The sequence below is a fragment of the Meleagris gallopavo genome, chromosome 7, assembly GCF_905368555.1.
Source record: "Meleagris gallopavo chromosome 7, MGAL_WU_HG_1.1, whole genome shotgun sequence".
Lineage (NCBI taxonomy): Eukaryota > Metazoa > Chordata > Aves > Galliformes > Phasianidae > Meleagris > Meleagris gallopavo.
Window position 1 is genome coordinate 9950929 of NC_139410.1, and position 15613 is coordinate 9966541.

Consider the following 15613-nt stretch of genomic DNA (forward strand, 5'->3'; position numbering starts at 1 on the left):
GACAATTTTCCATTAGAGAAACAAACTGTCCCTGGTATTCCCCCTTACATTTCCTACTGTTCTTTCTTCTCCTTTTCCATTACCATGGATATTTGGCAGGACCTTGAAACCTCTGGGCACTCACTCACCACTTCTTTTAAAGTTGTGATGCTTTGGGAAGGACCAAGGACCCAGGGATCCTGTAAATGTCACGTGACCCTGTCCCTCCTCATTCCCAATGTCTTTGCTCCTCCCCTTATCCTTTCCTCTATCTCTGCATCCCACCTATAGCTCCTTCCTGACATGCTCTAGCCCCTACTGGGTGCCCTCCCACTATGCCATGTAAAGTTGATATTGTGGTTGGGCTCATTCCACAGCAATGAATGCAGGCACACCTGGGTCAGTGCCTCCAGCACAACCACCATATCCTGTGGGCAGGGACTCCGCAAGTCCATAACAACTGTGGTAAAGTTGACACATCAGGGCCCTCCACACTGAGGATTTGGGCAAGCCAGGAACCCCAGCATCAGAAGGGCCCACCAGTCCACAGGAACCTAGACCCACTCACCTGTGGGGACCCTTTTTTTTTAAGAAAAAAAAATGGTACTGAAGAAATAAGGGATATTTCTAAATACTACTTTTGAAAAATATTTCTTTGTGCTACATACATTATATATTTAAAATACTGCATTTAGTAACAAGTTCTGCCATTAAACAGGCAAAATCTTCTTTGTGAAATTAGTGCAGTTCAAGTACTTAGGCTCTGTCAGACCTCTGTCAGATTAATGGTTGTTAAATGAGGATATATAAACTGTACTATTTATTATATAATGAAATTCTTCTGATGAATACGTGAGCTGAGATTAAGGCTCTTAATTTAATCACTGATAGTCCCAGTGCATGGAAAATAATACTTTTACATTGAAACTTTCATTGCTGTTAATTTTTTCCATGTGGTTATAGTACTTGCAGAGATCCAAAAAGGGCCATTTTCCTGAGGCAGAAACAAAACTACAGAAGCTTCAGAGGTAGCTGGGCAGAAAGCCATGGGTCTGACTTTGCTGACAGAAAAAGTGATCTTGAAGAGAAGCACAGTCTGACTTTTTATTGTGAAAGTCATTCAGGTGGAAAACTGCTTATCAGTTATACCCTTGTGATGTTTCAATGGAGTTTGACCATCTTATTTTCTAACTCCCAGTGCTAGCTTCAGGTGTCTGGGGGAGAAGTTCCTTGCTGGGAAATGGATGACTCTGTCATGGTGTTGCTGGCTGATCCTCCACCCCCACCACACTTCTTAAAATTATAGCTGATTTCTCAGGAGCAAATTGTATGGTTTTGTATGAGGGCTGCATCTGCTGAATGTTAAATAGATTTGTGTACAGGTGTCAGGAGACAGAAAGAATAAATAGTTCCTAAGCAGACAGAAAGGCTATATTTAGGTCTAAACTGAGTATGCTCTCTGCCTGCCAAATGAAAAAAAAAATAAAAAAAAATCCCAAATGAAAGTGCCTTTTTGTTTCCTGTAATTTTTTCATTATAGACCCACAGTATAGTGTTGGGAAGCCCGTACCATCCTGTCTCTACGACAGTCCCAAGAACATAGAACTCTTTCCAGGCTATCAGGTACATGGGAGCACTAAAGGACCTGCCCAGCCTCCTCTGGAGCCTCACCCCTCCCTATTCATGGCCCAGAGCCCTGCTTCAGTCCCTGCACCAGCAGTGCTTTTGGATGTTAGACTCCAGCTCTACCACAGCCCTGCCCTGCCTGGCCACCATCCACAGGCTGACATCCTGACCTGGCCTCAGCCTGTTTCCATTCCCAAGGATCTGCCTGACCATCTGGAGCTGTGCCCAATCTTGGTTGCCTTCACCAGGCCTGAATGCAACTCTCACCCACAGGGGTATGTCTCAGCCAGGCCTCAGCCCATCCCTGCCCCCATTGCCAGGGAGATGCCTGCTAAGGTGTGGTATGAATCCTGGATGTAAGACCCAGTCCTGCCAATCCCAGAGTTGCCTTCGCTGCTCCTGGCCTTCACAGTGCCCTGACACATGATGTGTTGAGACTTTCACATACCATTCTACCATGCTTGCAACTAACAGGAAAGATTAATCCACAGAAGTCTTAGGCTAAAGGGAACACAAAGGATTTCCATGATTCCTGCTTTATGATTTTTCTTGAAGAGCACAAGCCTCCATTTTAAAGAGGTTTTGGTCTTAGGACCCTGGGGAATGCATCTGTGTCGCAGTGGAATACAGAAATACCTGAGTTAGTTTCAAATGAGGTGCTTTGGATATCAGAGAGCAGCCCAGTCATGGAACTCAGCATGGGCTAAATTTACCTGCTTCTCTGCACTATGTCCATGCACTGGTTTAGTAGTTTGGCAAATGGTCTGCAGGTTTGAAACAGCTTCAGAAACAGGCTGGCATTAATCCCAGATTCAAATAGGAAGAATAGAGTGCCAAGTGACACTGGAAAAAGAACTGCTTGTGAGCCACACTCACAAGACTTCAGCCCTTAAGAGAAGATTCTGAGCTCCTGATGCAAGCAAACTTTTGTAAAACTGCTTTCCAGTTTTAGAATTGCACAACCAGGCTGTTTTTTGTTTCAACCACTTCTGAAGTTGCTAAAAAACTACCAGTTGTAGGAAGCCTCTTTCCCTCCCCTTTTGCCAAGACTCGCTCCCATAAGTAATGCTGAGCCCCTTCATAGTGCTCTACCAGGAACAAAACCGCAGCTTACTATGGAGAAACAAAATGTACACCTGTGGGAGGGAAAGAGTTGAGAAGATAGAACAGCAATTCTTATTTTCTTCTAAAGCTTTTTTAGAACAGACTGTATTCCCTGGCTTTCCCTTTTATATATTGCTTCCTTCAGCATGCAGACTGCATAAATGTGAGCAGAGAACCACAAACTCTGGGAGCACAGAGTGTTTGGAACACATAACAAAAAAGTTGTGTTGGTTAAGTCTCAACTAATGCCCAACACAAAGTAATGCTTCTGAGGTTCTGTTTCAGCAAAGGATAGTGATATTTTAATTCCTCAGCACATGATAGTGACTCACTTGGTCATCTGTGTTTTGAATGTACCAGATTCTGTTGTGTGGGTATGTATATATGTGGTGGTACTGGGAAGAAAAAGCTAGGGCTGAATATCTGACTACTCTTTTCTCTGAACTAGAGATGGCTATTGTTGTCTAACTTGCCACTAAAAACACTGTAAATATTGAGTGATGGAATATGAAGCTTTCTTCACAACTCACTGCAGAAATAGCGGAGAGTTTTTGCACAACAACATGCTTATTGCTGGCATGCAGCAGAATGCTAATCTTCCAACTGAACTGCAAATTCAAGACTAACAATGAATGACCAGATAAATGATAAAAATTAATTTAACCAGACAGTTAAAAACACTTGGAACTCTTATCTTGATGTCCAGAAAAATGCTCCTTTGATTCAGCTGTCACTTAAATGGGTGTAAATCAGGAATGGTTAATGTACATCTTAGACCTGTGCTATAACTTCTGGTAAGTCTCACAAGCTTGATGTGATGTAATTTAAAGTGTCAAAGAGGTTTTATTCAAAATGGGTTTTACAAGAGTAGTCTGCAACACTTAGCTGTTTGGAAGAAAAAAAAGAGAAGATAATGTACAAGGAAAAGTTAAGGCAAGAATAATCAGCATGAGGGCCCAGTTAGATACATAACAAAGTTTAGTCCTTATTATTTCTAAACCTTGAGGCCAGGCTTGCAACAGTGAGAGCTTTTCTGTACTGTCTTGAGAAGTACTAACTGCTTAGAGGACAGAGAGGTCCCAGTCCCCTCATTTTGTGTCAGGTTAATAGGAACAGTGTGAAGGACAAAATGCAGCACATGTTGAAAGTATATGCCTGTGGGCTACGTATTTCATGTAGCTGGAAGGCTGCTGCCTTATAAATTCAAGTAACCATTAAGAATGAAGCCAGAGCCTGATGATGCCCAGTAACAAGGCCAAGAGACAGCCATTACCATCAGGCAAATGGGCAGCCAAGTGAATAATACAGCCAGGAGGAATGTCTACAGTGCAGCTGTTGGGAAATGCTTATTAAAAGTCCTAACATGGTTGCTTGCCCCTGACAAGTCATTTTTGCTGAAATAGGCATCTTTCCAGGTTGCTCGTGAGATTCTCCCTGTTTTCAGCATTGTGTATTTTGGATATGTTTAGCTGAAGCTGGTTGGTTCTTCCTATCCATATCTGATGGCTTTTTATCATACCCATCATTTCAGCTTATCATCACCCTCCTGGGAAGCTTCAGTTCCTCAACAGAAATGGCTGGAAATCTTCCCTCATAGATTGTTTCCTTAGCAATTCAATCAGCTTAGCAAGAAAGGCTGAAATCCAAAAGCTAAAAATAAGCTAGGCTCTATTTTAGTAAAGGGAACACTAAATTTATCTGCTGCTTTTCCTCTTTTTCATTCCTTTTGTATATGGAAGGTGAGGATGAAGTCTTCCTTTGTAAGACTTAGAATGCTGTTAAAAATAATGGTGTCTCTAGTAATGGGTCTGGTGTATGTGTGGTATTTTTTATGTTTTCAGTATGCTGTAATTAAGGATATATTTGTGCCAATTTCTGGCAAGCTGATCAAAGCTATTCTTTTGCAATTTTTTACTTTTTTTCTTTTGTTTGTTTTCTTCATGACATGAGTACATTGTTGCTCAGAAGTTTCATTCCTTATTTGAAATAGAGTCTTTGTGCAGTACAACCAGAAAACTAAAAATAAAACAACTTGCTATACAAGATTCTACAGTGACTATATGATCTATTTATCCCATTTAGTCAGTTTTAGAATTTTATCACAAAAATATTTGATAGTTGTGAGCAAAGTCCTACCAATAATATTTAAGATAAAATAGATAAATATATCTATATCTATATCTATATATATATCTATTTAAGATAAAATAGTAGAACTTATTAGCACTACTGTTTCTACAAAACCATATCTGCTTCAAAACAGCTTTAGAGTCTTAGCCACATCTCAGTCAGCACAGCCACATTCTGATGCATAGTGTTGAGGGCTCTCAAGTGTCCTTTTCTTGCATTCCAAGTATTAGGTGCTCCTTCTGGCTGTCTGTTCAGCCTATCACTACCAGAAGTGTCTGTGAGACACTTTTTGTTGCGTAAATGGACCTCTGAGGTGTCCTGGTGAGAGAAGTGTTAAATCTACATGATATTCATAGCTGTTGACAGCTACAAGATGTTTTCTTTAATCACAAGTGGCAAGTTCAGGATGCAGTTGTTGCTGCTGCCGTTGTCTTTTTTAAATTTCATTATGGTAATCGTGCCAATGTCACTATTTAAAGAAGGTGAAGTAGCTGATGAGTAGAATTCTGGGATCATTTTACTATCATAAAATGGTAAGAAGTGACTGCAAATGTTCTTCATGAAAAATAAATAGAAGACTTGTGTTTCTTGTTCCTTGTTCTACTTGAGTGGAGGAAATCCCAATTCACAGCGGCAGGCATGAGATAAGGGCCAAAACCCCAGCCTTTGATCCTTCAGTAGGCTGGCTCCTCCTTGCAGGGAGACTTAACAATTATTGTATACTTGTCAACTAGTGGTTAAAGGCCTGAACAGCAGCAGTGCACTGCTGTGTCCTTAGTGACATTCAACTATTAAGGTTTGTCAGGTGCTTCTTCTGGACCATTACTAACATCTTCTTATTTTCTATATTGGTAAAGCTATCTAGAGGCTAAAGTGATTATTTTCCTTAATGAGTATTGAGATATTGATGTTTAGTACAGCAAGTCTGTAGTAACAGTATTAAGCCATTGAACCAGCTAATTTAAAGTTTGATCAAAGAGCTTTTCTTGGTGAAGTGGAGCAGTAATATCTCAGTTAAAAATCACCATACAAGGCCATGTATTACAAAGACCACCACTCACATGAGTAAGGAGCCTCAATTATATAATCTGCTCTCTCATCCATGCATGCCTCTGTCAAAGTTCATTAATTTGGTAATGAAAGAAAATAAGTGTATAATCCCATGGTTTTTAACAGATCACAGAACCAAGAACAAGCGCTGATGGAGGGTGTGTGCAAAACCTGGAAGTTTTGCAGAAGGATTTCCTGGGTTGCCACCATGAGAGCAGCAGAAGTTCAGAGATCATAATGACAGAACTAATAATGTGCTTCCATATGGTATGTGCCTATATACTATTTGGCTCTGCTGTTATCTCTTCTCTTCCTGTGGTGTTATTGGTCAAGTAGAAAACAAGCTGCCTCATCATCCAGAAATATCTGCAACATCAAAACTGAGACAGGGTCTCCATTTACGATAGTGCTAATGAGGAATGACATGCACAACATTTTCATGTGCAGAATAACTTGTTCACTAGAGATCCATGACTCAGTGCATAACTTTGCTATAGAGAAACTTTGTATTAGTGTTAACTAAGCCTTTGTGATTTTCACAAAACATGAAACAGCTACCATCAATAATGCCACATTGTGCTTACCAAAACCAGAAACAGAAATCCTTCTCCTTTTTGTATATTTAAGAACACACTGCTTATAACAACTCTATGTGCTTATAGCTGTTGTCTGCATCTTGACACTCGCAGTGGTTGGCTACATTAAATTTCTTTTGTAGGTTTTATTGTGGTTTGTTTGATCGTGATTGTTTTTGTTCAGATGTGGTGCTCACTGATTTGGAGATATCTGTAAATTCCTGACTGGAACTGATTTTACTCAGAGTGCTCGACTGAGGCAGCAATTCATTTGCAGCTATTAAATTCATTCTTTTAAAATAATTAAATTGTGATGTTGAAATTGAGATTTTACTGTTAGATACCTTGACCTAGATGGTTGCTGTGCTCCTTAAATCTTTATAGGGTGTAATGAATATGAGATAAAACAAAGCTGCCAGGTTTTGTGTATGAATTGAGAATATAATCTGCCACAGAAGCCACCTTTGCACAGTAACAGCAATAAGCTGTCTCTAATTGAGATGAGCAGAAGCTAAGCAAAGCTGTTTATCCATCTCTCTTCAGTGTGGTATTCTGCAGGTGAAAGACACAAAGAATCCCAAATATTCTTTAAATAAAAAGAGACAATGCCTGATAACTGTGAGGATGAGGCTTATCAAAAGCTAGGTGGCAACAGGACCTTCTGTCCATAAAGTATTTGCTGCTTGATGGTCTCTGTGTCAAGAACTGTGGGAAGCACAGAACATAAAAAAACAGGCCTGAAAAATATGCGTCTCTTGGATATATGTCCATCACTTTGGAGAAAGACAGAAGGTTCACATTTGAAAAGCAAAAGTTCTCTGGTTCTCTGGCAGATGATGATTTGCTGCAGGAAAGCAGCCTTACCCATCAAAGTACTCCTGATAGCAGTGTGATGGTTTACTACAAAGACCATTGCTCTCCAGTTCCAGAGACTTCAATAGTTACTTGATACAGCTATTAAGACTTGCATGATGCATAGGTAGGAGCAGAAGTACTTTTGAAGAGATGAAATCTTGCTGTAGAGGCCTCTTTTTTTGATAGCTGTTCCAGAGCTGAAGCCTAGTGTCTTTTTCTAATTCATGATTTAACTTTTACATCTAGCAGCATGTAGCAAAGTCTGCAATTATAAGTTCATTCCCTGTCATGCTCATCATCATGCTTTTATTATCTCCTGTATTACAGGATTAGCCTGGTTAATAGCACTGAAGTGACCTACCTCCTCTCTTCATTTGTGCTTTTAAGTACTACATCCCGGTTTTCAGATAAAGAATGGAAAGAAGGAAATAGGGTAGACTGATTTCGGTAGCCAGTATTGTCCTAAAACACAACTTAGTCTAGAAAAAGCAGTTTTTCTTAAGTATACCAAATAGAGGCATGACTAGTGTAGTCCTCTAAATTACTTGTCTTTTGAGAACAGTAGTAAAATAAAGAGTTAACTGGCCTGAACAGCAAATTTAAACACCTAACCTCTGACTTTAATCTGAAGCTCAGCTTATCCTCATACAATTCTGTGATCTCTTACACTTGCTTTCATTCAGAATAAGAAATAAGTTATCACCAAGACAAAAATACTATTGGCAGGTATGTGGCCATCAGAGAACATATTTATGTTCTGCATCTATGTTCCTCAAATACTGTAGCTAATAAGGAAGATCAATTCCCCTTTTTCAGCTTCATCATGAAGCTGCTGCTTGTTATATAAGATGAGGACTGCACAGTTTAGTATTTTTTTAGATAAGCTTGCCCTTCTAAAGAACCACAAGGCAAAATTAGAATTATTACTGGAAATCTAGTAGTTTGGCAAGAAAAGCTACAAGAGTTTAAGTCGATACAAAAATAATGTGAGTATCCTGTATACTTCTCTGAACTCTTAACTGTCTAATAATTAAAACCTCATGTGCTTGGTGGGAGCAGAAATGATAACTTGTAACACAGATTATAGAAAAAACAGCTTGTCTTCCCTCTAAACCATAAAACATGCCAATATAATCTTTGAAGCATGAAATATGCATAAGCTTTTTTATTTTATGTATTGCTTACTCTTCTTATGCTACAATTAATATGCCTTAGTCATATTTATTTAACATTACTGATCCCTTAATCTTGCATTCCAGTGTCACCAGTGTCGGCCTGTTAAAGGTTAATAGCATCTTGAAAACACAACCTGACTTCATTAACCTCTTGTAAAGATGCTTAATGTTAAAATATGCAATTACCTATTTTCGGACCTAAAGTGGTGATACACTTTATGCTTTATTGCTCTTAACATTCTATTATCAGAGACAATTCACTCTTTCTTATAGTAAAAGAAATCATTATATATTTATTTGACTCTTGGTTCTAAGGGCCAGGTACTCTTATGTTTATTAACGAAGCAAACAAAATGCTCTCTGAACCTCATCTACTTTCTCATTAGGGGTATCTATTAGCCTTTACTGCTAAGACCAATAACCAATAACTACCAAGACCAATAACATTCCCACATCCTCAAAGAGGCCAAAGCTAGGCAGCTCCCCAGGTTTCTTGCTAATATTCAGGAGAGGTTTCCTGTCCCATAGTACATTGTCCTGAATAATTGGTCCCAGCCACCCACTTTGGCCTCTTAATAACGTTAAAGGTTTTATGATCTAATAACAGAAATTAATAAAATAAGCTTGATACCAATTTCTGCCTAGGGCTTTCTTTCTTTCCCTAATGAAGCACTCTGCACCAGTGGAGAAGATGATTGCTTTTCTAGCAGTAATATTCTTCCTGGGCATCTTTTCAACAGAGTGTTGTAGAGTTCATTGCTGTGCTCTGAATTCCTCTTATTTATCTAGGGACTTCATTTTTTTTGTTTTGTTAACTTGTTTTTCTTTTATTTATTGTAAGACTTTAGCTCTAGGCCAAAATCATATATATATAAAGAAAATTGCGTGGGTTTTATTTCTCAAGGTAATTTTACTTTATTAATTTTTGGTACAGATGGAATCCCAAGGAAGCTCATTATTTGGTGGGTTGAAAGGAAGAAGCAATAGGTAAAGAAGCACCACCACAGGTAGGATGGAAAGCTTCTTCAAGGAGCTTTAGACTGAACTTAGAGAGGCAACCAATGTAGACAAGAACAGGGTTTCTTGGTAGGTGCAATTCTCCAGACTTCCCTGAGATGTTTGTTTTTTGCTTAATCTGGAAGAATAATATGCTGACATGTTTCTTTGTAGTGGAGCTATGAGCCTGATCTCAGGAATGGAACCCTAGTTCTGTTCCCCGTATGCAGTAGGGAGCACACAAGCACTGGTATTTTTGTGCACCTAATTCTGTGTTTGCTCCTTTTGTTTCCTAGTGGTTGATGATAAGAAGGCTTTTTTTCTCTCTTGCATTGGCCACGAAGTTTGCAGCTGACGCTTTTGTGAAAGAGTGAAACTTCCAGTGGAGTAGTGCATGTGCACGTTTCTGGATGTCATTCTCCAAGTGAGAAATCAGGGCACTGCTCCCATTGTTTTCTCCCATTTCCCTCAGTGTTCGTATAATGATCCAGAATAGCTCAGGATGATCAGGGGTCAACCACCAAGCTCTGACAAAGGTACTGACACAGACCTCACCAATCTGTCCTAGCCAGTGATTGTTAAGTGTGAAAGGCAGAGATTGCTGCCAATTCTAAGCAGGACAAACAAATAGTTGAGAGTATAATTTCAAATATAAACCTTGGTTAGAAAACCTTTCTTTGCATGCTGATCTCACAAAAAAGCTTCAAGATTGAGACACAAGAAGTAAGAGCAGATAATCCTACATCTTCCACTCCCCTTTCCAAAGGCATCAAGCCTTCTGTGGATGTCTCCAAATGGATCCAGATAATCTCTATAAAGCTGAGCAGGCAGTTAACTGGTGCTTGCAGCCAGGCAGAGAAAAGGCTGGCTGTTCTCTTCCAGACTTTCACAGCTGCACAGAGCATAGTGTCTCCCTGTACCACCTAGTGAATTTATGACATAACTAACTGTCACCAGGGAAACCCAGAAACTACAAATCTGGACCTTGGCAGCAAAATATAAGGGAGAAATATTTTGCTCTTTAGGGGTTCAAAAAGGAAAGCTGAAACAAACATCCTAAACATCTTTGAATTGGAACAAATTGGGATAGGTTGGGATAGGTTAATTATTCCAAAACATACAGTTATAGCTGTGAAAGTGCCAGTGTTGTCCCTATTATGTCACTCAGAAAACAAACATGGAAGATCAAGTGCAGAACCTCTAACTTCATGTATCTGAACATATACCTCAGACATTAGATCATTACTGCTGTCCTATAAGTTCAGCTCTGACCAGTGCATATTCCTTATAGTTCTGGTAAATTTTGTGCAAGTACCACTGCTGTTATGTCGACATGTACTTTTTATAGCTTTTAAAAACTTTTTTGTGAGAACTCATGCCTTTAGACACGTGTTTTATATCTTCTAAGTGCTTGAGATTTTTGAAGTTGTGGAAATAACATTTTTGTCTTTTAGTAACATTAACTGACATTTTATTTACGTTCCACAGTTAAATGAAAACAGCGTGTTTTAAGTTTATTTTTACTGAACTATTAAGTAGTTGAGAGACAGCTAATATTAGCTCTTACATGGGCCTGTCTGATTTCACTCACACTGCACATCACGTACAAGCTTGATATGTACTTGTGTCGCCTACAGGTGCTTGCATCCATACTGCAAAGTCACATGGAACAGGAACTGACCTCAGCTCTGGAATCACCAGTTATTTTTTTCTCCGTGCACACCTACAAGACCAAGTATGTGGCTGTACTTCCACCTGGAGATCTCCAGATGTGGGGGAGATCTGATGCCTGCATGGAGGATGAAAGGCCTATGGACTCATCTTATTTTGCTGTCTCCACTAAGTATCCACACTGTCTGGAAAAAAAAATCCCATGTTGATAATCTGGGGTGAAATATATCCATGATGGAGGTTCTTATAGATACTCCGAGCAGTATTTCTAGCACTGCTCCATCACAAGCACAGGAACATGTTTAATCTGATTCACGTCCTCCATCTAAAAAAACAGACAAGACCTGCTCACCAAGTAATAAGTCTGTCTTTATTTAGTTGGTGGCCTTGGTTCCTGGATTTCTGTGCCACAAGAGCAGTTTGAGTACAGTGAGACCCTTGTTATCTGGAAGATTGCTCAATGTTGTGCCTTGTTTCAGTGGGATGATGACCAAGGAAACTATTGAACTATTGCAGGGATATATCATGAGAAAGATGCCCAGTCATCTGCCCACATGCTGTGATGCTGGCTCACATTTCCAAAGCAGAGTTGCAGACAGAAGAGATCATGACAGCTCTGAAGAACTTTGCTATCTATGCAAGTTCCTTTTTTTATCCTTTGTAGTGAGTCACTTTGGAAGGCTCCTTTTTTGGTGCTCTTTAGTTAGACTGCCGATTCCTTTATCTCGCATGCCTGGCTTACCCTGAAACTTGTGACTTGGATGCAACAGTTACTGGGGCTGTTGTCATATTTTTTCTCTCTGGAATGGTTGAAGTGTTATCCTTTCCCTATTTTTAAATTATTATTATTATTAATGAAAATGCTTCTTACAAAGACAGAATTCACTACCTGCAAAAATTGACATACAACCAAGTAGGGTCTGCCACACACTTCGGTCTGGCAGAATGCTATGGAATCTCCATGAAAGCAACAGCATTTTACTTTGAATGGTAAATTCACGGTGATTGTGACCTCTACCATCTTTTCAGAGCTCAGTGTACTTCTGTGGCCTGTGTGTCCATCCCAGTATGGTCTCAAAACGTTCTCCGGATCTACTTCAAAGTACCCACAAGTGATTAGTGGGAACTACTGAGGCCCTGCCTGATCTTATTGGCCTTTAGGAAAATAAAAGAGTAAATGCAGCTTAACAGGGCATACAGGGAAAGAAAGAAAAGGAGCTGCTGTGTCTTGCATCCGTCAGCACAAATGTATTGACTCCTTGATTCAGAAAGAGGGGGATGAAGGGAATGCATTGTAGAGAATCCTTACAGAGTAAGCTAATTCTCTTCCACTTATTTTCATTCTCTTTCTTCTTTGGAGGTAAATGTACACCCAAGCCTGAGAGACATTCAAACAACACATGTATTTATTGAATTCAGCTGCATGGAACACTGTCTCTTGAAGAAAACATTTGTGCAGAGATAGAAAATAGATCATTACATCTAGTAACTGCATTGAGGCAGGCTGGTAATAACAATTTCCTCCCTTCCTTCTGGACTGCAGTGTGATGGGGTTGATGTTAAAACAAACAAACAAACCACCTGATTTCTAAACTGCAAACTAATTGTGATAGACGAAAGCCCCTCTAAAGATAGCACTTGTTCGCTTTCATGGTTTTCTGGTTGTAAGCTGAAAGTCTTAGTTGCTGACTAAAGTTGCAACACAGATAAAGTTTTTAAAGGCCTAATTCATGAATCTAATAACAACACTAAGAGAAGTGAATGTACATTGTCACCTCACTAGTGGATCTAGCTTCACATTTTCCTTGTAAAATAGCTAAGTATCTGGGAGCAAGAAAGTATCTGGGGTAACTTTCAGGATCCAGTGGGTTTACTATTAGGAAAGAAGCCTTTCTACTGCCTTCATTAGGAAGAAAGGGGCACTGTGCGAGAGCTGCTTGTCAAAGCAGAGCCTCATTTTCAGCTCTGCGTCAGAGGATCTGTGCCCAAAAACTGGGGCACATGGGGCTCCTCAGAAAGGAGATACACTGGCTGTGAGCTTGCATGGGCCAGTTGGGAGCTACTGTGCTCCTCAAAAAGGACTTTGCCAGGAAGGGAGAACTTATCATCTAGAATATATTTTGGCTGTACTACACAAGTAAGTCAGTAGTGTGTCCGTACATGCTTATATGAGTACTGGCACTCTTTAAAATGAAAGAGGTAGAGTTGCTTTTTGTCACTCAAGAATTTTTGCTATTCATTTTGCTGGAGCCATGATTTCTCACTAAATCAAAGCCTGAGATGCCCATACAGGCTACTGCAGATTTATAAATCGAAGCCGCAGCCCCCAGTTTCTATGACAACTGGCACCACACCTCTATAGGATCTAGCGCTGCAATCCCGTGACTGCATGTCATTCAGTAGTCACTCATGAGATTGGTTTGTTCTTATTCTTGACAATAAGAGCATCTTGTTTAAAACTGTTTAAAAGCAGGTTACACTGCTGGCTGCCTAGGGCTTCAGCATTTGAGCTTCAAATATTTTGAGACATGCTGATTTGTTTAAGAGCTGCAGTCTTTTCTGGAATGTTTTTAAATCATATAATCATTCCTACTAGTTTTATGGATTCCTAAACTGTTATCTTTTTATGCAGGCACAAATTTAAGTTGACAGTGACTTTCTAGACTTCCACTACAAAGGGCCAACTTACTGTTGATAGAGGAATATTTATCAAATGGCTCTATGATGTCTTGCAAGGGAAGATTTTTCATTAACTCTGATTAGGAAAGCAACCTGCTATGTATGTGTCTTCTGTCAGTTCTTACTATGCCTAGTGTTTGTGGGACTCCTGGTGGTGGGAAGGGGAAGAAAAGAGGAAGAGGAATACAAGAATTGTTTAATAGAGAAAGGAAGATATTTTCACTGAATGTTATGTTTGCCAGTTACTGTTATCTTGCAGCCAACAAAAGCCTCAGTGCTTTAAATCATCTCCCTTACAGGCTGCAGTGTACTGGTGCTTTACTTACATACATACTTCGTACCTCTCCCTAAGAGTGTCAGTGCTGCTTTAGAAGAGCAGCATGAAAAATATTTGCAACAACACCATCTGTGTTTAATTTTCCTTATTTTGGTGTCTGACAAAATCCTATGGTTCAAATGATCAAAAGGAACAAAGGAGAGGTGTTTTTTTGTTTGTTTTTTAAGTCTTTTAAAATTAAAGGTTTTAAAATTAAAACCTTTGAGAGCTTAATTAAAAGTACTGTAAGAAAAATATGCAGTTGACTTACAGCAATTGACTTGAGGTTTACATACTACTGCCAAATCCTGGAATGAAGAATGTTTTAATGTTGAATTGGGACAGGAACAATTGTTTTGTGCATTGTTTATGTTAAAAAAAGAAATACTTAGATTCCATGTAAATACTTAAAAGAAAGTTGTTTGTTTGTTTTGTTTTTTTAATTTGTTAATAATGAACCTGAGTTTTTTATGGACCAGCTGGCAAATGGGATAAGTGAAGCTTGGGAAGCAGGTCTGGGCCAGATATAGATGTATCTATGCATGAGGAACAGCCAATGGATGGACATGAGGTCCAGGACAACTTCTAGAGAGACAGTGTGGTTTCGGGGGCTGAGTGAGAGACTCATTTATATGCACGTATGACTGTGTGTGTGCACATCTCTGTGTATGAGGCAACTTGAGACAAGATGACTCAGGTCAACTACTAAGACTACTGCCTAAGGCCAACTAATGGGATGATCCTTATTGTATGTATATGCATGTTTCCCACAAACATGCCCTCATTCTGATCTGCCATAAAGGGAAATAGGATGAAACTTGTGGTGCTGTTTTTGTTTGTCTGAGTACTGAGTATGGGACAGGAATGGGACAGAAATGGGTTGAAGGAGACCTTAAAGCCCTTCCTGCTCTGCCTGCCCAAGCTGCCCATGACCCTATTCAACCTGGCCTTGAACACCTCCAGGGATGGTGTTTCTTTCTGTGCTGACCCTCATTGCCAGCTATGTGCAACTGATGGGAATACATGCTCAGCCTCCCTACTGCATTCTGCAGGAGACATACTACAGAGACCTAGGCACAGCTTTATTGCATCATTGCATGCATCTTTCCTCATACTGTAGCACACCTAACAGTTGGTTCATTTTTATCCGTTCATTTTTTTTTCCGCCTGCACATCCTTAAACGCCTGTTCTGAGACTGAATCCTCCCCCCGTGCCTGCACGGATCACCTGGGCAGCCTTAGCAAGGGATTTCCGCGGGCACTTTCGCGGGGAGCCCCGCGTTCCGAGAGCACGGTGGGCAGCCCACGGCCGCTGCCTCGCCCGCCCTCTGGCGGCGGCGCGCAGCCACGGAGCCGCGGCGGAGCCGCTCTGCGGGCACCCGGGTCGTAATGGGGCGGCTCGCGTTTCATCGGGAGCGGAGCGGCAGCCATCCTGCAGGGCACACCGTGGTAGTTTC

The 15613-nt window shown here is 40.2% G+C and overlaps 1 long non-coding RNA gene across 4 annotated transcripts in view; it reads left to right on the top strand.

Moving 5' to 3' along the window:
- Positions 1–14973, top strand: part of LOC104911645 (uncharacterized) — a 38400-nt gene extending 23427 nt beyond the window's left edge. For all 4 annotated transcript variants that reach the window (XR_014884259.1, XR_014884262.1, XR_014884261.1 and 1 more), the window contains 3 exons: positions 6016–6156; positions 9429–9501; positions 11128–14973. This is a non-coding gene — a long non-coding RNA (uncharacterized LOC104911645). The remainder of the gene's footprint in view (positions 1–6015; positions 6157–9428; positions 9502–11127) is intronic.
- The last annotated feature ends 640 nt before the right edge of the window (positions 14974–15613 follow it).